The sequence below is a fragment of the Podarcis vaucheri genome (assembly GCF_965113315.1).
Source record: "Podarcis vaucheri genome assembly, chromosome: 10".
In the NCBI taxonomy this organism is placed as follows: Eukaryota; Metazoa; Chordata; class Lepidosauria; order Squamata; family Lacertidae; genus Podarcis; species Podarcis vaucheri.
In genome coordinates this window covers 53,691,483-53,713,380 of record NC_138748.1, presented here as the reverse complement: position 1 = coordinate 53,713,380, position 21,898 = coordinate 53,691,483, and the positions used below count along the sequence as shown (strand labels likewise).

The following is a 21,898-nucleotide window of genomic DNA, read 5'->3' as shown; positions in this document are numbered from 1 at the left end:
CTTGCCGATCAGAAGGTCGGCAGTTCGAATCCCCACAACGGGGTGAGCTCCCATTGCTCGGTCCCTTCTCCTGCCCACCTAGCAGTTTGAAAGCACATCAAAGTGCAAGTAGATAAATAGGTACTGCTCCGGCGGGAAGGTAAACGGTGTTTCCGTGTGCTGCTCTGGTTCGCCAGAAGCGGCTTAGTCATGCTGGCCACATGACCCGGAAGCTGTACCCCGGCTCCCTCAGCCTGTAAAGCAAGATGAGCACTGCAACCCAAGAGTCACCCACAACTGGACCTAATGATCAGGGGTCCCTTAACCTTTACCTTTAAGAGGGTATTTGCACATGGGTTCTATGTGTACAATTGATCAGGCTGAAGAAGCATTCTTGTCTTGGTTTATAATTTAGGGTGCAGAATTCAAAAGGGTTTTATCATAGAGTGGAAGCCCTGTCTTGTCTTGTTTACCAGTCATGCTTGGAAACCTGTACTGCTTCCCACCAAAACAGACAGAGCCCAATTCAAAGCTGCATAAGACTCAATTGCATGTCAGATGATGGATATTGGGGATGCAGCAGTGTCTAATCCTTCCCTCTACCAAGTTTCCGAACCTCTGTCTCCTCTCCCTCTCACCCATCTGCCTTCAAGGGCTCTCTCTCACACTGCGTCATATAGTCCTTGAGATTCTTAATTCAAACAAAAGCCTGAGATGAGAGGAAAGAGAAGCATCTCTTCTCTCCCCCCACCATCCTGTTACTTCTCCAGCACCAAGGAAAGTAATTGAGATGGGGTGGGAAAGGTTTGGAGGCAGACTGGAGGGAGAACCAGTAGTGGCCGGTGCTTATTGGGAATGATGGACTGGAAGGTAGGGAAGTCAGCAGTAAGTAGGGGTAACAGCAGGTAGAGGTGGAGCCAATAGAATCTAATAGCAGGTGGAGCTGGAGTGAATCAAAGTGGAGCCAGAGCCAATGACAAGCAGAGGTACAGCTAATGACAGGTAGTGTCAGCTGATTCTAGTTTTGTTCCCACCTTCCTCCTCTACAAAGGCCAATCCTGAAACTATGGAGGAAGAAATTAGCAGGCAGTGCCTCTCCCTATAATTTTAGGTAAATAAAAAGGCAGGCAATTGGGGGCTTGGTGAGGGAAGACAGAGGTTGCTGGGGCAGTGTCATATCTGCCATATTGGGCCAGCCTCCACTGGGGAGGAAATGACGTCTTCTTTGGGTTGGGTTGAAATCTAAGCCAGAGAATAACTTTCAGGGTTGTGATGGTTGCCTTTTATTTAGGGCAAGCCTTCTGGAGCCACCGAGACACCTTGTTTCTGAGCCAGGAAAGACAGCATTTGGTGACATCGCTAGCCTATACGCCAATCAAACGGGGCTGGGGGAGAAGTATTTGGGGGTGGGGATGCAAAAAAGGGGGTCTGAGATTTTTTTGCTCCCCTACTTCCCTTACTCATTGCCTGGCAATTCTCCGTCTCTGTCCTAGCGGCATGCTTTGCTACCAGTATGTCCGCTTTTATGGCTTTAATGATGCATTCAGAGCTGGCAAAAGCTGTCAAGAGTGACATTAAAGGGGAGGCCGAAGTCAATCTGTGCGCTATATTTAACCTGACACTGTCAGCTGAGGGCCGGCACTTGAGCCTCTGTGGCAAGAAAATAAACCGGGCACCTCACTTGTGATCATCCTCCCTATCTTCACAAACACTTAGAAGTCCTTTTCTCTTCTTTTCGCATGGGAACAAGGAAGCAGAGAGGAGAAGCTTATAGGTAACACCAGAGCTGAGTGTCCAGTCTGCTTCTGACATTAATGATAACTGACCTGTTTAGCTGTCATTAGGGAGAGAGAGGACTGGAAGGGCTCTCCATTCAGTTCTCATTAAAACAAACGTAATTTGCCAAGGCTCATCCACTGGGAGGGAACTGGGAGGACTCTAGCAGAGAAGTCATAACATGAGAGAAGAAAGCTCCTTCAAAAAGAATGTCCAAATGTTTTATCTGCCCTGTGACCTCAAATCCATCAACATGCAGCAAGAGGTGGCGATGTCATATTGAAGCAACCAGGAGAAAAACAGAATAGACCTCTTTTGAAAATCACCTCTTTTGAAAACAGAAAGGACATTTCTCATGGAGTTAATTAATAGAACCATCGGTCTCTGGTTGATGTCATGTGTTTGTGCCTAAGCCTGTTCTGTCTCATTTCCATATTCATCTGTTTTTGAAAGAAACCTGTACAAGAAGTTGTGTCCAATCCCTTACATCTCTAGTTAGGATTGGGGAGAGTCCTGTTGGAAATCCCAGAGAACTACACTCAGTGTAGACAATACTGAGCTAAATGGACCAGTTGTCTGACTTGGGATAAGGCAGCTTCTGTGTTCAACACACACACACACACACACACACACAGACAGACAGACAAGGCCATCTTACCCATAGAGACTAGTGGCACGGGGCGCCATGGCGCCAAGTTCTGGAGGGCACCAGGCAAGAGACCGGGGAACACCGAACGAGTACGTTGATTGAGAGAGGGTGTGTGCACTGCTCCCGCCGAGCGCCAGCTCGTTTTTTTCCCTTTTAGCCTGCAGACGCCAAATTCTGTGGGATGCCAGAAGGCTAAAAGGGAAAAAACCAAGCCAACTCTCAGCGGGAGCGACGCATGCACCCTCACTCACTCAGCACACTCATTCGGTGTTCCCAGGACTCTCGTCTGATGCCCTCCAGAACTTGGCTGCCCGCCTCCTCCAGCCCTAAAAAAAAGGTCCAAAACTCTGGGAAGGGGGGGGCACCGGAGGGATCTTTGCACCATGGCACCAGATATACTTAAGATGGCTCTGCACACACACAATCACTACGAGGCAGTTGGCCGTTGTCAAACAGCTCTGACCAAAAGGAAGTTCTCCTAATGTTTAAATGGAATCTGTTTTCTTACCATTTCCATCCATCAGCTTTAGTTCTGGCCTTTGGCCAAAGGTTTCACAGGGGAAAAAAATGGATTTTCAGGAGGGTTTGGGAGGAAGAGAGAAGTGGTACTGTGTGGGTGTTGGGTTGGGAGTCTCAAGCAAAAGCTCAGCAGTAGAGCATCTGCTTTGTATGTCAATTCAATCTTTGGAAACTCCAGGTAGGACTGAGGGAAAACTTGCCTGAAATGCTGGAGAGTCTCTGTCAGTCAGTGTAAGTTAGATGAGCTAGATGGACCATTTGGTCTGATTCAGTGTAAGCCAGTTTCCTATGTTCCCAGCAAGGAAAATTTGATTTCTTTAAGGTAGCAAGATGGTCTGCATCTCATATGTAGGCTCCACATGAATCAGGTCTTGTATCCTAACCCTTGAATTTGACCAAGTTTGCATTGAGTTTGCAATCTTCCTAATTCACACTTTACAAAAATAAAATAAAATACAGGAACCAAAACAGAGTCATTCTTTGCAATGTTCGTTCCTGTGAATTATTGCAATGCAGTAGTCCAGCCAAGTAATGAGCGTGAAGATGTAGCCATTCTTTGAAGCGTTTATTAGAATTCATGCATGCATGAAAGTAACATGCAAATGTGCACCACAGCAAGGAAAACAGGTTTGCAAAGAGGTGCAGATTAGTGAAAACTGCATAGCAAATGATGAATATTAGGCAAAAATTGAACTGAAATGCTGCTGAATTTGGTGAACTGAACTTAAGACTAGGGAAATGAGAAAGGGAGGGTGAAATTCACCTATCCCTATTATTGGAACAACATGGCAGGGCTTGGACCTTAGAAACCTGGTGCCAGTCAGAATAGACAAGGAGACGATACTGAGCTAGACAGACCAATGTTCTGACTCAGCAGAAGGCAGGCAGCTTCTTGTGTAGGAGACCTACAGGCAGCTGGTGGTGGCAGAGTTGCTAAGAGAAAGCAGATTTTGTGAAGCTGATGAAGCTTTGTGAAATTGATGAAGCTTCCCCCCCCCCAAAAAAATACCCCATAAATGTCCAGAAGAGGTGTGCATTGCACAATCACAGAGGGGAAAGCACAGCCTTTCAGATAAAATAATAGGAAAGAAAAAGGTTCACGGCATGATGGGGACATTGTCAGAAGAAGTAAGGACACATTTTTGTTGCCAATGCTCAATTTTCTTGCTAACAGTTGGCAGGTCAAGAGATCAGGGCAACCGCTGCCAAATGAACACAACAGGAGGATACTTGCAGGAAGAGGATGTGGTGCGAAATGCAGCTTCAGATTTTTATATACAGTGGTACCTCGGGTTACAGACGCTTCAGGTTACATACGCTTCAGGTTACAGACTTTGCTAACCCAGAAATAGTGCTCCAGGTTAAGAACTTTGCTTCAGGATGAGAACAGAAATCGTGCTCCGGTGGCGCGGCAGCAGCGGGAGACCCCATTAGCTAAAGTGGTGCTTCAGGTTAAGAACAGTTTCAGGTTAAGTACGGACCTCTGGAACGAATTAAGTACTTTAAAAAAATTTCTCTTTTTAATGTGTTTTTATGCACCTTTCCCACTACTATACACAGTTTAATGCATTTCTAGGGGGTTGAGAACTGCATCTCAAAATGTGGGGAAGTACAAATTTCTAAGGTTTGCTACACAGAATCAGGTGGTATGCCTTGAATCCCATTTAATCATCAGAGGTGATGAAGCGAATTTGTTTTCTATTGCTCTAGAGCAGCGGTTCTCAACCTGTGGGTCCCCAGATGTTGTTGGACTACAACTCCCATCACACCTAGCTAGCAAGGCCAGAGTTCAAGGATGATGGGAGTTGTAATCCAACATCTGAGAACTGCTGCATTAGAGGCAACCGTCTGGAAAGTCTCTTCATTGGTTCAACAGCAACATGCAGATTAGAAGGTTGCAATTCACCTTGGGAGATTTAATCCCTTCTCCTCCTTGTCCCCCTGCCTGTTTATGCTGCGTGTTTGAGTCAACAAATGTCTTTTCTTCTGCTGCCATGTGTCACCCCTTCATGCAGATTGTGGGAATGTGTACGCCCAGCAATCACATTTGTGTGGGAGAGACCATGTGTTCCTCTGGAACAGTTTCTCGGTGTCATTTCTTTGCTTTTTGGCAGTTGCTCAGCTTTTTGTTCTCACCTTTGGATCGAAGGCCATGTAACTCAGCGCCTGAAGCCCTGAATTAACGTTGCATAATTAAAAAATGGGGTGGGGGGATGCCAAAGCCAATATATACAATTTGTATAGACGGTCTGTATTATGCTGTTTATTTGCCGGTATTTATAGTGGGGCAGTGCACTTTGCAGAATGGGAGAATCATGTTGACTTAAGTTATTTCTTCACAGAGCAGTCTCTATTTATTACTTTTCTACCACACCTTTCTTCCAAGAAGCTCAGGGTGGAATACAGAGTTCTTCCCCCTCCCCTACCATTTTATCTTTATAAGAACCCTGTTAGGCTAAGAGACAGCAAGATCACCATGTGAGCATCCTGGCTGAATAGGGATTCAAACCCTGGGTTCCCAGATCCTAGTCCAATGCTCTAAGTGCTACACCACAATGGGAACCACCCCTGCTCAATGTTCAGTTGGCCCTAACAGTTACCACTATATTGTTGATGGGCAATTTAGGAATTAATTTAAAATTATTGGGGGTTGGGAATCAGAGCTTGTTTGACAATAGGAGGTTTATTTTTATTTTTTAATGTAAAAATATTCCTGAGCTGCTTCCAAATAAAACTGCTGAGACTTTGCACATCTCTCCCTTTTTTTTTGGGGGGGGAGGGGTTAGCTCTGTTTCATCTTCAAAATGTGGAATATGGTTTAGGATCAGGGCCACCATGCTTAGGTCAATATAATATCCCCACTTGTCATGGTTTGGGTGGGTTTCACGGACAAGTCAGAGATTTCCCAGAAGGTCGGCAAAAATGCCATCACAGGCCATTGCGAAGTAGGATAGAAACAAACTGTTCTTTTGGAAGGTCTTGGCAGTTTTCTCAAAACTATATTGAGAAGCTGAAATGGAGCGTTGGAGAGGGGACGAAAAGTTGAGCTGTGTGATTTATTCATTATTTCCTAAAACAAGTTTCTCCGTTTTCCATCTTGAGCAAATTGAAGAGCTGAACCCAGGAGTGAAAAATGGTGTGATTTTTCAAATCGCCCTGTGGAGACGAATGGATGTATAACTTACGGGACTGCACTTCAGCGGCTGGCAAAGGTTAACATCTTCCTCCTTGGGGGGGGGGGGAAGGAACAAGACCTTGTTTTACCATAACTTGGGTATGATTCATACAGCACTGGAATGAACAAAAGCGAACAGCAGTGCAGCCAAAAAGTCATGTCACTGGCTTGTAAAAATGATATAATAGTTATTCTCGGTGAATGTGAAATATTTTAATTGGGAAACTTGTCGAGCATTCTTTTGCCGGGTTTGGTAACCTTTGCCAGCTGAAGGGCCAGAGTTCCTCCTGGGCAACTTTCTGGGGGCCACATGCCAGTGGTGAGTGGAATCAGAGGCAAAAGTGGGCAGATCAACATATGTAGATGTAACCTTTGCACGGTATGCTAGTTTCTACACTCTTCCCTCTTTATCTTTCGTCCAGGTGAGCAAGAGGCATTAACAGAGTTCACTAACATATTCCAGCCAGGCAAAAACTCTCTGAGGTGCTGCCAAGGGGCACCTGGGCAGAGGGTCTGTGGGTAGGGTGAGGGGAGAGCCCTATGGGTCAGACAGAGAGGCAAGAGTTGTGGAATGGACATTCCCAGTTGGTGCATGAACCATAGCTACCTGTTGAATCTCTGTAATTTTTATATGACAAATGTATGTGTGCATTGTCCTGATTTTCACATAATCATAGAATTGTAGAGTTGGAAGGGACCCCAGGGGTGGTCTAGTCCATGTTCAGGCAGGAATCTCAATTGAAGCATCCATGAACAGCTGGATAGTTCAGTCCATAGAGCATGAGCCTCTTAGGTGGAATGTACACATATATAAAAAGCGCTATGAAAATATATATTTTTAAAAAGTTTTGAAAGATACATTGATTATTGCATAGCTCACTCTTGCCATCTAGTGTCACGTTTTCATATTGCACTTTTCAACACATTTAGAATATTTTATTTGCAGCTGTATAGCTGAGTCCTTAATCTCAGCGTCGTGGATTTGAGCTCGGCATTGGGCAAAAAGGTTCCTATTCTGCAGGGGGTTGGACTAAATTACCTTTGTGGATCATTTAGTCCTTTGCAGTTCTATGATTCTATGACAGGTGGCCATGCAACCTTTGCTTAAAAACCTCCAACTCTGTCCTCACTGATAATGGGCCTAACAGGAAATCGACGATGGTGGCCATCACTGCCTCTTCTGAGAGCAAGTTCCATTGTTCGGCTATGCACTGTGTGAAGAAGTATTTTATTTTGTCTGTCCTGAATCTTCATCTATTTGGCTTCATTGGATGTCCCCAAATTCTTGTCTAATGAGAGAGGGAGGGGAAAAATATCTGCCCACTTCTTCCATGCCACACATACAGTGGTACCCCACAAGACAAATGCCTCGCAAGACGAAAAACGCGCAAGGCAAAAGAGTTTTCCATTTTTTGAGTCATTCCGCAAGACGAATTTCCCTATGGGCTTGCTTTGCAAGACGAAACGTCTTGCGAGTTTCTTTCCTTTTTCTTAAAGCCGCTAAGCCGTTAATAGCCGCTAAGCCGCTAAGCCGTTAATAGCCGCTAAGCCACTAATAGCCGCTAAGCCGCTAAGCCGCTAATAGCCGTGCTTCGCAAGACAAAAAAAACGCAAGACGAAGAGACTCGCGGAATGGATTAATTTCGTCTTGCGAGGCACCACTGTTATTTAATAAACTTCTACTATGTCATCCATCTCTTCCTTGCCTTTTCTCTAAACTAAAAAGCCTCAAATTATTGCATCAATGGCATGTTGCAGAATACGCACACACAAACATAATCCATCTGGAGGGAATCTTAGATTCTACATTTCCCACCTTTGCTACAGGTGATGGCATCAGGAGAACAGGCGACGCAGCATTGCAGGAGAACAGCATTCCCTTCATGCCTCCGGTTGGCTTAGAAGAGGCCAATGATACGCCTGACAAGCGGCTAGAGCACTGAACACTGAACCCAAGTCTCCAAAGGTAAAGGAAGGTTTCAGCTCTTCTTTGATTCTAACTAGGCAAGCGGGATGAATAAAGATGAAACGCTTCCCCATTCGCTTGAATTCTTGCTGCCCTTCTTTGAGGGCTGGCTGGCTTGGTGCGTTGTTATGGGGGAGGGGTTAATACAAGGTGGCAGAAAATGTAACTGGGATATCCCAGGAGTGCGTTCCTGGCTTTTAAAAGAACATCTTGCTGCAGCAGTCTCGGAGACAGCATTTTCTCTCGTTATGTCACATTTCTTTCCCATAGCCAAGGAAGGAAGGAAGGAGAATGGATGATTAAGTAGCAGTGGAAGGTGATGAGAGTAAATAAGGCAAAAATCAATTACTTATTTTGATGGCTCATTTTCCACCCCCCTTCACGGGTTGCCCCATATATTTGTTTTTGGTTGTTTTGCTAATTAATGAGCTTTCTTCCTCCCACTGAGCACTGCTGCAAAGTGGCATTGCTGTGCTGCAATATTAAGAGATTACATTTTTAAAGAATCACCTAATGATTTAGCTAACTTCCTGTACTGGACAACATAGATTTGGCCCTTGTGGGGAAACCCCACTTCCTCATCTCTTTTCAATGCATCAGTTCTCCCACTCCAAGCATGGCTCTTTCCCCTCTCTGAGCTAGTGCTTCAAACCTGTTCCTTTCTCAAAATCCATGTGTCTGAGAACATAGAATTCCAACATAGCGTTGGAAGGGACCGCAAGACTCATCTAGTCCATCATTCTGGAAGTGCAAGAACAAGACAGGACTTGGTGTAGTTAGGCTGAAAGAAGGTGAGATGGGGAACAGTAGCAGAGTCACCTTGTTGTTCAGATTAAGACAGCAGCTGTAACCCAGAAGTTTTGCTGTGGATCGGCTTTAACTTACAATTAATCTACTCTGGCCTATTGATGTTCAAGAGACTTTCTTTATTGCTGGGCTGGTTACTCTGTAGTACCCTTCTTTAGCCAGAGCTCGGTGGTGGCGCTCTACGTAACATCCCAAGCATAGGCCTTGTGGGTCTAAGTCCAGACCAATTGGTTAGCTTTCTTCTGGTAGAGTATCTTGGTTAAATTGCAAATGTAAATTGAGGAAGATAACTGTGTTTCAGGGGATTTCTCCACCCCCCCAAAAAAAAAAATATGTTTAAGGTTATGATCACTCCCTTGCTATTCAGCCAAGTTGGCCATTCATTAAGCTTTATTCTCTTAAAATATTGGTGGGTATCTTCTGTAACCATTCATGTTTGTCTTCCATTTCTGTGTCGACTTCTTTGAAAAATTCAGTGACAAAGCAGCCTAGGTATTCCCTGCTCATTCTCAATGTGTGTGTACATCTAGGATACCATGCATTCTTTATACCTCACTTGTTCGTCATGAAGTGTTTCTAACACATCGAGGCAATTTCCCCCAAGCTGGTGCCCTCCAAATATTATTGGACTACAAATTCCATCAGTCCAAGCATAACCAATGGTCAGGGATGATGGGAGTTGTAGTCCAAAGCATCTTGAGGGAATCAGGTTTGGGAAGACCAGATAAAGGTTTCAGTCAGGACAGGATGTTATGCCATGCTGCAGTGTAAACACAAATAAATGTCTATACCTAGTCTGAAAGCTGAGCAATTTGTCTATCTCATACTTCCCGCTGCTACAGTACCTTAAAAGTTTTATGCTGAAGAAGTGCAAAGTTTGATCAGAGTTACAAAGGAGGTCAACAGCAGAGATCTGATTAGCTCACCCATTTCCTGTCCTAAGTTTACTATCCAGTTAATAACTCTCAACATCTCCATATCTGTATGTCAGCCAGACTGACCTCTAAGCCACCAATGGACTTTAATCTTTCCTTTATGGACTCAGAAATCAGAAGCTAATACTTCTCCCACTCCCTAAAGATAGAAAGAGAAGAGGGGATATTTAACAACAGAAAACTCAATAAAAGCCCCTGCGTTATGGAAAGCCTATTAAGTAAAAAATGTATTTTAGCCAATTAGCAAGGGTCAGTGAGTTATCCTCACAAATCTGGCAGCAGAGGAGCGGAGGTGGGGGGGGGATGAGTTTAAAAGTAGCCAAAAATTTATTTAGCAATGTATTTTATATCCAGATCTGAACAAATAATGGATCCTTGCAGCCAGATCATGCAACGTTAACTTCAGAGGTTGCCAACCTTTCTTAGCATACAGACACATTTGCAAAGTGGAGAAACGTCTGTGGCTGCCAGACACCCACCCACACACGAAGTCAACACACACCGGAACCTTTTCTACTGGCTACAAAAGAATGAATGCTTCTTGCATGCCTAATTTCAGTGAGAGGAGCAGCAGAAGGGACTACAGCTGTGGGCACTGGCCAATACCTTTGTGGGTGCATGTGTACCTACAGGTTCGATGCTGCTGACTCCTTGACCTAATTTATGGCTTGGAGCTCCTTTCCTTCCGCATACTCTTCCATTCTTCCATAGCAAACTGATCCATGGCTGGAGACAGTAATGCATCTGGATACCAGTAGCAGCAAACCATGGGGTTGGGTTTCCTACCGGTATCTCCATCTCCTCAGAGTATTGTGAAAGAATGATGTCAATCAACATTTGATGATCTCCTTCTACTGGTCCACAATAGAAAGTGTCCTATCATACTGCATCACGGTGTTGTATGCTGGTTTGACATCAACTGATAGGAAGTGCCTACAGAGGGTGGCACATTATGGGCTGTCCCGTGAATCAGCTAGATGACATTGTGGAAGAATGTTGCCTCAGGAAGGTGAGGAAAATTATCAGGGATGATTCACACCCTGGCCGGCACCTTCTTGATCTCCTGCCCTCAGGCAGAAGATATAGAAGCATGATTAGTTGCACCAATAGGGTAAAGAACAGCTTCTATCCATGGGCTGAATGAAAAGATAACAACAGGGCAACTGGCTTCTGGGTTTGGTGGGTGTGCGTCAGTAAACGAGGGGAATTAAGACTAAGAGAGCTGAGTGGGGGGTGCTTGTGTAATCTCACTGTATACAAGTTGTACAAGTGACAATTAAGTATTTCAATGTGTCTGGCAAGGCAAGCCACTGTGACATCAGGAATGCTAGCCTGGGTGGGCCTTTGGCCTGACCCAACAAGCTCCAATTATGTTCTTAGCATACCCCACCTATTTTCTTAGGCTCCAACAGGATTCAGCTACTCTGCATTATGTACAATCACCTCTTGCTTTCTATCACTTTTCGGTCTAGCAGTGAAGAATGCTTTTGTAAGCCCTCCATGCACATGTGACAGTGGGTGGGTGGGTGTTGCTGTTACCACTTCACATGGGTGGGCTGACTCACACAATTTGTATAAAGGGAGGCTGCCTGAACTTTTGATTTGGAGGTTTGGGGAGTGGCTCTGATAGCCTTTGGGGGCTATCTCAGGGGCTAAATTACTTTCCCTGGAGACTTGGGAGCTTACAAAATCATGACACCACCCCTCCTTTGCAGTGTGTCGTGTCCAGGACAGAGGGTGTTCACATAATCCGTTTGCACATAATTTTCATACTACTTGGACCTCTTATTGAAAATGAAAAATTCAACAGGAAAAACTTCAAACTCAGCCCATGATTGCATGTATTAGTTTGTTTGGTACTTAATTATATGCAAAGTGTGGTGATTGTCTGCGTGGGGAAAACCAAGTAGCCTAATGTTATTGTGATGTCAGGCTGCTGACAAGGGATTACAGTGGTACCTCGGGTTAAGTACTTAATTTGTTCTGGAGGTCCGTTCTTAACCTGAAACTGTTCTTAACCTGAGGCACCACTTTAGCTAATGGGGCTTCCAGGTACTATTTCTGGGTTAGCGGAGTCTGTAACCTGAAGCATCTGTAACCTGAAGCATATGTAACCCGAGATACCACTGTAATATTGTAGGTGAACCAGTTGCACTGGAATGAGTAGGATTTCATTTCACTTTGCCTGACAAGCAGACCAATGTGACTTTTCCCTGGGTGTCTACATTGTCGCTTAATAGGGGCTTGTACCTGGTTGTGAGTGCTGTGTTGAGGGCATCTAAACAGCTTTATGTTGGCCAGTGTGTGTGTGTGTGTGTGTGTGTAAGACAGTTAGATAGGGATGTGGTGATCACTCACAGGCACTTTTAAGGTGATGGAGAGGGCCTCAGGTTTGTTGCTCAGGGTGGTGGGACTTATAGGATTCCTTCCAAGGCCAACTATTCCATTTACCAGAATCTGGGGGCCTGGAGGTGGGCTCTGAAGTGGTTAAACAGTCAAGCCCTCTTCCCAGGGAATTGTAGCTCTGTGAGGGGAATGGGGTTCTCCAAACAGCTCTCAGTGCAGTGGTACCTTGACTTACAAACTCCGCTAACCTGGAAGAGTTACCTCAAGTTGAGAACTTTGCCCCAGAATGAGAACGGAAATCATGTGCCGGCGGTGCAGCGGCAGCAAGAGGCCCCATTAGTGAAAGCACACCTCTAGTTACAAACTGTTTCAGGTTAAGAACAGACCTCTGGAACGAATTAAGTTCATAACTAGAGGTACCACTGTACTGTCAATAAACGACAGTTCCCAGGATTTTTTTGTGGGGAGCCATGACCATTTAAAGTGGCACAATACTTGAAAAACAATTGCAATCAATTGACTACGCTTGTAGGATTACAAGAAGTTTTGTAAGGAGAACTATATGAAATATTGCAGGGGAAATTTATGAGAATGGATTTTAAGTTATGGACTGTTGAAAGTAATAGTGGAAATAATGAAATGCAAGGCTAAGTGATGAAGGTTGAAAATCATTAGACGTGGTTGATGGAAGTCCTAGGCTTATAGCCAAAATGTTGTATAAGATGAGAGGAGATGTTATGTTTTGTTTGTAAAATATATATAAAAACTAATAGATAGATAGATGATAGATAGATAGATAGATGATAGATTGATAGATGATAGATAGAAGTGGCACAATACTGCTTTTAAGGCATAGTAAAGATCAGGCCCGTATTTTAAGCAACCTATGTGAGACTATGGAACACGTTTATTGCTTATATCAGGGATGGGGAAACCTGTGGACCTCCAAATGTCTCTTCATCTGTGACCACTGACCATGCTAACTGGGTCTGACACGAGTTGTAGTCAAGCAACATCTGAAGCACCACCGCTGGTCCACATACCTGGCTTACATTAAGACAGCTGTGTTAATTTCTGCTTTCCATTCTTTTTGGTGCATGAATAAATGTGTATGCACTTTCACTCTTCTGTCAAACAAAAGGCTTTTCTTTTAATCCTAAGGGGGAGGAATATAATAAACCTGGCTTCAATAAGCTCATATGCTTGATAGGCTTAATCCTATGCAAGGTATTTGGTTATATCATTATCATTAATTTTATCCTTGCTTACATTTACATAAGCTGAAATACTTAAAGTGTTATCAGTTTTGTTTCAGAGGTCTTTTAAAAATGATGTTTTGTAACGAACCATGTAGTTAGTTTGAAGATTTATAAATTTGATGGAATGTTTTATTTTTTAATATATATATATATATCAATGTCTACTACAGATATAAAATGTAGAATATAGAACAGCATTATTATTCAACTCAAATTTTCAAAATCAATATTCGTTCTAAGATATATGAGCTTTCTGAGATCTGATAAGGTAGATGGTTGCCTGTGACACTTCATGTATTTTTAAAAAGTGCTGTAAGACTCTATTGTCTGAGGGCTGCAGAATAACACATCTACTCTGCTAGAATAAAATAAGCAACGGTTATAGCTTTTTACCAGCCTAACTTAGTTGTTTGAAGTGTTGAAATACACAAAGCTTTCTCTGTGGCCCAGGTGTTTGGTACAGAAATCAGATAAAATCGATTTACCTTCCTGAACATCCAGACTTCTTGGCTTGTCAACTGATTGTTCTGAGAACAAAAAGAGGGTGTGTGATGTCCCCAAGTTGCAGTTTTCATTTGCTGTACCATTTCTGGGAATTAAAAAGAAAAAAGAAAAGTGCTGCACAGAAAGATTGTTTTCAAAATGTCTACCTGAAAACTGAACAATGGTGTGTTGAGAATCTTGGCATATCTCTGTCTGATTAATGAAAATACTCATGGCTTTTTTTTCTTTTTTCTTTTAAGAATCTCTTGTCCAAGCTATGATGGGAGGAGGGTGTCTTAGTGGATCATTTTCATGGGTGAGCGCAAAATCATATAGTCCACTGTTGCTTCTTCTAAGAGGTTTCAGAATAATACAATATTGCAGTGTACATCAATATTGCCCCATTTTGAAGGTTCAAAGGCTGAATCACACAAACAAGCGCAAGACCCAGGGGGCACATTTTCAAGACTCATAATGTAAACTTGTGCATGCCTGCTCAGAAGAAGAAGAAGAAGAAGAGTTTGGATTTGATATCCCGCCTTTCACTCCCCTTCAGGAGTCTCAAAGCGGCTAACAATCTCCTTTCCCTTCCTCCCCCACAACAAACACTCTGTGAGGTGAGTGGGGCTGAGAGACTTCACAGAAGTGTGACTGGCCCAAGGTCACCCAGCAGCTGCATGTGGAGGAGCGGAGACACGAACCCGGTTTCCCAGATTACGTGACTACCGCTCTTAACCACTACACCACACTGGCTCCATTCCATTCAGTGAGACTTTCCATTCCGTTCCATTCAGTGAGACTTACTCCCATGTAAGTTTGGATATGGATTGCAACGTCAGCGGCTAATTCAGCTTACTGCTATGTGTCTGACCTATCTCTGTGGACAAAATATGCTTGAAGTCTTTGTGGGGGGCTGAAAAGAGACCATTTTTGCAACTGGCACAAGCAACTTGTTGCTTTTGATGGCTGCTGCACCAAAGCCTGGCTGGTGTTTATTCCAAGGTGTCCTCCTTTTTTCAGTGTTGCCCATGTGTGAGTCAAAGCTTGACTTAGGTTGGCTGTGTGTCTTACTTTATGCAGGACAGCCTTCTGTTTGAAGGAGTCCTCTATTTGAAGGGCTGTCCCATCCAAGTCAACTCTCATGTAGGGTTGCCATGTTTAGAAAAGCAAAGTTCTTGAGCTATTTTAAAAGATGTTTGCCAAAATATACACTTCTGACATTGGTTGCCGTACGCCCAGATTTTCCCGGACATTTCAGCGATTCCTGCCTGGATGCTGTTTACAGCGGCCGCATCCTGGCTATGTCCGGGAAATGGCAACCCTATCTAATGATGAGGTTCCCCTAGAAGGGAGAGCCAAAGGGAGACTTGAAGTTGCCATGACTCACAACCTTGGCCACTATGGGGAGATGTATTATATTTCTTTTGAAAACTATAGTGATTCTACTGGAGCAAGGACTTTTGGCTGCGCAATGAACCTTCCCCACTGTCTCCTCTCTCCACATGCCTCCTAAAGCTGCTCTGAGTGTCCCATCACCCTGAAGCAGATTTGAGAAAAGCAAGGGGGCACACATGGGGGAAAAAGGAGGGGACGTTATGGTGAACAAACAGAAATTCTTGCATTGGGGAAGCACTTTGCTGGATCCTGCCTGTAGTAATGATTCCTAAATTTGTCACTCTGTGTCTAAATTGTTGTGTGCACCTTTCCTGCGAATCAATGTCAGTTTTTGTCCTCTTTCCCCCCAACAATGCGTAAATGGCCACCCTGATTTGACTCCTCGTCTAGAAAACAAACACACACAAAAACTTCAGGAGCATAACTCCCTGCTCAGGAACAAGAGATCTACAATAGATTGGAAGTGTCAGTTTCTCAGAGAAGAGAAGAAAGACGTGAGACCACGAGAGATCTGAAGAGTGATTGTGGCTTCATTACAATGGCTGCTTTGCTGCTGAAACAGGTTATTGCCTGTCACAAGTTGTTTTTATTTTCTAGCTGCTGGCTGGTGCAGGTCTTGTCCTGAAAATAAAAGCAATCCATCCTTCCCCCCACCATCTTTTTAGGTTTCTTATAAAAAAAATCTCATCACTCTTCCTCTGCTCAGGGTTGATAGAGTCTTGTGCATCCCCCCCATTCAGCTTCTCTCCCTGTCTCTCTGTTATACAAAAGTAGATGGGGTGAGCCGGAAGATCGTGACTGTTTCCTCCAGGTCTGCCTACTGTGCTGCATTAGCATTGTGTTCTAAGCTATGTAGACAGTATAAGGCAGTGGTCACCAACATGATGCCCATGGGCACATGTGTACCCACTGTGGCCTTACCTGGTGCCTGCAGGGTGCCTGCTGCCCACTTCTGCAATCCTTGCAATAAATATCCTGTTTTGGCCCATGGGATAGGTTGTGGCATGCATATGGCTGCAAGGTTTGCGTGGGGTCTGTGCCCGTTTATCCACTTTGCAAATGTGCTCATGGATCCAAAAAGGTGGGTGACCTCATGGGTACAGCACTGTACTCTTCAGCCAGAGCATGAGTGATCCTGAACAGATCAAATTCCAAAGTAGCAAGTACAAAAGCAATTTTAGATTAGCTGTTCATTAGAAGTGCTTATACCCTGCCTCTCCTCCCAGGGCAGGTAATGACTGTCTTTAAAATTCAATCTAAAAAAAAATAACCCAACTTCAAAAATGCAGCGTCAAGCAACATGTTTCCTTTGTAGCAGTATGCCACTAACAACTGGGTGCCTGATGAAATGATAATGTTTTAAGGTGGTTGTGGGGACAATCTGATCTCAGCTGGGAGTTCCATAAAGGGGGAGCTAGCAATATGAAGTTCCTGCACCACCATTCCACTAGGAAAGTGTCTAACCTGCATTCTGGAATTGGTGTTCTCTTTCTCTTCCTTCCCCCTCTTTGCAAGATGGGAGTGATTGCATCAAGGTTATTGTACCGTTGCACACATGTGCTTCTATCCGGTGGTAAAGCATCAAACACCAAGAGAAGCTTGGTTCAACTATATCACATCAACACTGGTGTGGTGGCGGCGCATGTTTTATCCGTGCCCATTTGTGTGCCAGTAATGCAGAAGAGGGAGATAGAAAAGAACTGGGAACCTGAGAAGGGGGACTTGTGGCCTTCCAGATGTAGCTGGACTGAAATTCCCATTATCCTTGGCCATTGGCTATGCTGGATGGGGATGGTGGGAACTGGAGTCCAAAAACATAGCCAGGGCCACAGGTTCCCCAACTTTGCTGTAAACTGCCTGCAGTTCCTGTGTACATACAAAATTCAGAAATTTAAAAAGAAAGAAAGAACAGAGGATGCCAAAAGCATCCTTGTGCTCCGGAAGCAATTCAGATGAGAAGAAGTTCAGAAGCAGCCATAATCTGAAGGAAGTCCCAGAGTGAGAGTGCCAGAGGCTTCTGGCTGTCCATTGTTTGAAACAGAATATTGGCTAAATGGACCTACATTAGGTTCAGAAAAGGCAATTTCTTATGTTCTCATAATTATACTGGGATTTAGATTTGCTCTCTAGGCTATTGGCTTGGGGCCAATTCAGATGTTACATTATGAGCAAAAAGAGCAGAAACAAGAATTTTCTTCAGGGCTCTAGTGCCTTTTCCACTAATGAGCTAATATGTGAATCACAGAAATACAAAATTCACTCATGGTACTTCTGAGCTGTGAATATTCAGGTTCACACACCTAAATGTGTACAGCCTTGATGACTTACCTAAGGATACACGAGCAGCTCTCTGCTTTCTCTGAAAGGGGTTGAGCCTTTGTGAGTTTGACTGGGAGAGTGAGGTGACTGCCTGGGGCAGCAGCAGTCTATGGTGATTCCTCTTAAACCTCCCATCCATTTCCATCTGTTGCTACATGGCCTATAATGCCCCCTCCCCCATCCTGCCTCAGGGTCAGTGAGGGGTGGCAGTGTTAGGTTCAACTGCCAGTTCCATTGTGGTACCATCTTGTCCTTTGCATCCGACAGCAACATCTCTGGGGACAGCCCAGTGGCTATTAGCTATGTTCTTCCTCCACTGTTGGAGGCAATATGCCTCTGTAAACCAGTGGCTGGGTATCACTAATGGGGAGAATGTGGTAGGACTCAGGTCCTGCTTGTGGACTTCCTGTAGGCATCTGGTTGGCCACTGTGAAGACAGGATGCTGGACTAGATCATTGGCCATTGGCCTGATCCACCTGGGTTCTGTTCTCGAGTGCCTGGTGAAGCCCCACCAGAAATGTACCTGGGGATCAAGTGGAAGGTGGAGGTGGCAATTCTGGATGATCATGGGTGGAAGGAGCTCAGTGCATTATTGCTTTCACCACTTAATATCTCGTATCCAAATAGGTGAAATGTTTCCACGGAAAGCCCATTGTGCTGGAGGATCTATGACCATTCTATCCCTAGGTTAGATTTATGATGGCTCATTTACATGTACAAGCCGCCATTGGGTACTGCACTCATCACAGGATAGACATGAAGTTTGCGATTCTGACCCCGGGGTAGCTCTGGACTTCCGGGAGGTATTGGTAGGGGTTTCATTCCCACATTCCCACTTCAGCCCCCCCCCTGAGGACCAGAGGTCTGCTACTACACTTGGCCAACTCCCTGCTTTCCCTCTGGTTCTTAGCATATCACTCACCGCCTGGTCTCTTTGAACCATAGTCATTTCTTGTGCACTGCATGGTGGGAGCATGGAGAGAGCACCAGTAGTGGCAGAATGTATTACAGGCAGAGGTCTGTTCAATCATGTAGGATAACATGTGAGGGCTACTGTGTAGAGGCACCAGAGCTTGTATGCAGACCCTTGTCCTTAATGTCCCCAGATGTACTGCCTCTCTTTCTCTCCTACATATTTGTACATTGAGCATGAAGGTCTGCAGGGACAGTCTGACATTGTTTAGCTGAATGTGACCACAATCTTCCCTTTGACTATTTTCAGGTGCATTGCACGATTTGAACCTCTACACATGTTTTTGAACACCTGAGTAGATTTTGTTTTGCGGGGAGGGGGGAGAAGGATTGCATGGTTTCTCGAATCTGATTTGTGAAGGATCCAGCATTTAGATCTAAGATCCAAGTCATCCCAGTGTGGACCGATTTAGTTCTTACTGAAAGCCATAAAGATATCAGAAGCATATTTCTCCTCCCCACTTCTCCCTTATAGTAATGAGTAAGCTTTGTTTATTTCTTTTCCCACTTTCTCTGTAAAGTCAGGGAGCACCCATGATTACATTCCCATTTAACGAATGAGGCAGTCTTCATAAACAGTTGGTTTTCTTCAGGTCGCCGTCTAGAAATAATGAGTACAACCGTTTGTTCTTCAATCTGTCTTGCTGTTCTGTTGCTATCCTCCCAGCAGTCCCTAATTCTTTTATAACAGGGTGTGTGTGTGTGTGTGTGTGTGTGTGTGTGTGTACGCATGTATTTTATCACTTGCAAAGATCCTCTGGTTTCAATTTCAGGTGTGACACAGAAGAGGGAGAGAGAGGCAAGGACAACATAAACAAGGTTTATCAAGTGGGCAAAAGTGGTCCAACCCCCCATATGTCCCATCTCATACCTCAAGACCCATAAGCAATGATATCTGCATAAAATAAGAAAACAGGCAGATAGTGGAATCTATGCATGCATGATATCACTACAGATACAGGTAGCTAGTCTCCATGGCTGCCGAGGGCCAGTGCCTTTGGGTAGATACTGGAGGGAATAGAGCATTTTAGGGGGGGTCTTGTGCAGGATCTGGGTCAGAGTCCTGGAGCCTTGGTTCTGCAGAGGATAGCAAGAGAAACAGCAACTGGAATATCTTATTGCACTTCACATGTTTTGTATTGGATATGTAATACAGTGTTTTATATTGCAATCAGTATTTTATATAGCTGTTGTGTATTGGATTTTTGTTTTGTGGTGTAAGCCACATTGAGTCTTATTTTAATAGAAAAGTGAGCTCTCTCTCTCTCTAGATATAAAAAAAATCTAAATTGATACAATACATTTGCTTCCCTGTCAAAGGCCTCAATCTGCTTGACATTCTATAATGATGACTTATAGTCTAAAGAACATGATATAAAATGAAGAAAAGCATGTGTGAGAGGAGGAAGAAAAGCACAGAAACAAAGGAGCGTACAACCATAGAATTGTAGAGTTGAAAGGGACCCCAAGGGTCATCTAGTCCAACCTGCTTGCAATGCAGGAATCACAGCTAAGCAAATCAGTGACCAGCATTTTCATCCTTCTTCATAATGGCTAGTGAATGATCAGGTGACATGACTGCTGATGGAGGCATTTATGGGAGAGGAGAAGCCAAATGTCAGTTGATTCTAGGTAGGAAGGGGAATCATTTTCTAAGGCATACACTAATTTAAAGAGTGAGGAAGAAAAAATAACCAGAGAAGAAAGAACTCCACTTATTGATTTATTTGCATTCATATTTTGTGATGATCAGCCAGAGACTCTCTTAAATATGGATGTCATTTTTCACGGTCCAACAGCTGATGTGTTCAGTGAGTAGGAACAAATAGTATAATCTCCTACAGGTTGTGAATGTCTCTGCCAGGGTTGTACCACAGGTTGCAATGCAGCTAATGTTACTTAATGAGTGTCAGCTGGAGTGCACAAGCAGAAAAAGATCAGCTAGGTCTCACACTTAAAAAATATATAGCAATGGTGAGCTTTTAGGATGTATATTGTACCATTTCAACTGCCTCTAAAATGGGGCCTCCTCTGCCAAACTGTCAAAAATTTGGCTGCCCTGACCTTATGAAGGAATACTAGAATGCCTGGAAATGTCATGCCAGTTGGATGGTAACACTTATAGGCTGCAGAAGATGGTCTGAGTCTCACCTTGAAAGCCATGGGAAATAATGAATGAATTGGAGGAATGAAAAAGGAACGACTGAATTCTGTTTTGAAAACGAATGTGATGCAAAGCGAAGAAATGACTAACAAACCTTACAATGATGAAAATGAATGGAATAACTAAATGCGGGAAGGAGGTGGAATCTGGCACACCCCTACTAGAGGGGAGATAAAGTTCTGAAAATAATGCCTTGCTTCTCGAAGCAGCAGTTTATTCTTGCAGTCTATTTTTCTGGGATCAGCTGAAGGGAAATCATTATAGGGTCTCTGGGAGGATGCATTACGCACACACACACACACACACACACACACAATGGCTTACACTCCTACACAAGCAATCGTCTTTACTCTGTTTTTCCTTTTGGGTTCAGGCCAGCTCAATATGCCTGCCAAAAACCCACTTGGTGATACAAAGAACAGCCATGAGCCTCTTGATTGTTGCCCTTTTCCTGTAATTTTAAAACATCTCCAGCTATCCTCTTACTGTACCACCTTAGCTGTAGCGAAGAGAACAACGGGCACGATTGGAAAAGAGGGATCTAAATGAGACATACCACCTGCGAAGCTCCTCTTGCCCTACTGCCCATGCATAGGAGGGGGCTGAGGAATTGGCACCCCACATTGGGAGCACAAAAGGAGGATATCAGGATATGCCAAGAGACTTGATCACCACCCTGTGTTTCCACAGCGATAACCATTTCCACAATCTCCTACCTTGAGTTGCAGGAAGTACTTAGGTGGCATTTTATGGCTAGGCATGGACAAATCTGTCAGTTTGGTTTCTCAGTTCTTTCTGAACTTCAGTATAAAGGTAAAGGTCACAGACAACTCTGGGGTTACTGCGCTCATCTCGCTTTACTGCTATCCAAGAAGCCCCTGTTAGGTCCTGGGTCCATTCTGGAAATGGCCCAGGGCTAGAGTTCCCTGGGATGCCCATGCCCTGCAGTTGCCACTTCCATAACATTTCAGAAGCCACAAATCATAAGAAGGTGGAAGTCTTGTCAAGCTGCTTTGGGCTATATACAGAGTCTAGGCCCCTCAACATACATGAGGATGCTATTCTGAATGCCAGCATTGTCTTTGGAGTTTTAATGGAGCAGACTCATTTATTTCCCTCTCTATCAAAACTTTTTTTGTGGGAGTGGAATATG

The 21,898-nt window shown here is 44.1% G+C and overlaps 1 protein-coding gene across 2 annotated transcripts in view; it reads left to right on the top strand.

The window, feature by feature from the left end:
* Positions 1–21,898, top strand: part of CHRM2 (cholinergic receptor muscarinic 2) — a 170,377-nt gene that overhangs the window by 48,669 nt on the left and 99,810 nt on the right. For both annotated transcript variants that reach the window (XM_082240576.1, XM_082240575.1), the window contains exon 3: positions 7,926–8,064. The gene's annotated coding sequence lies outside the window, so the exon portion shown is untranslated. The remainder of the gene's footprint in view (positions 1–7,925; positions 8,065–21,898) is intronic.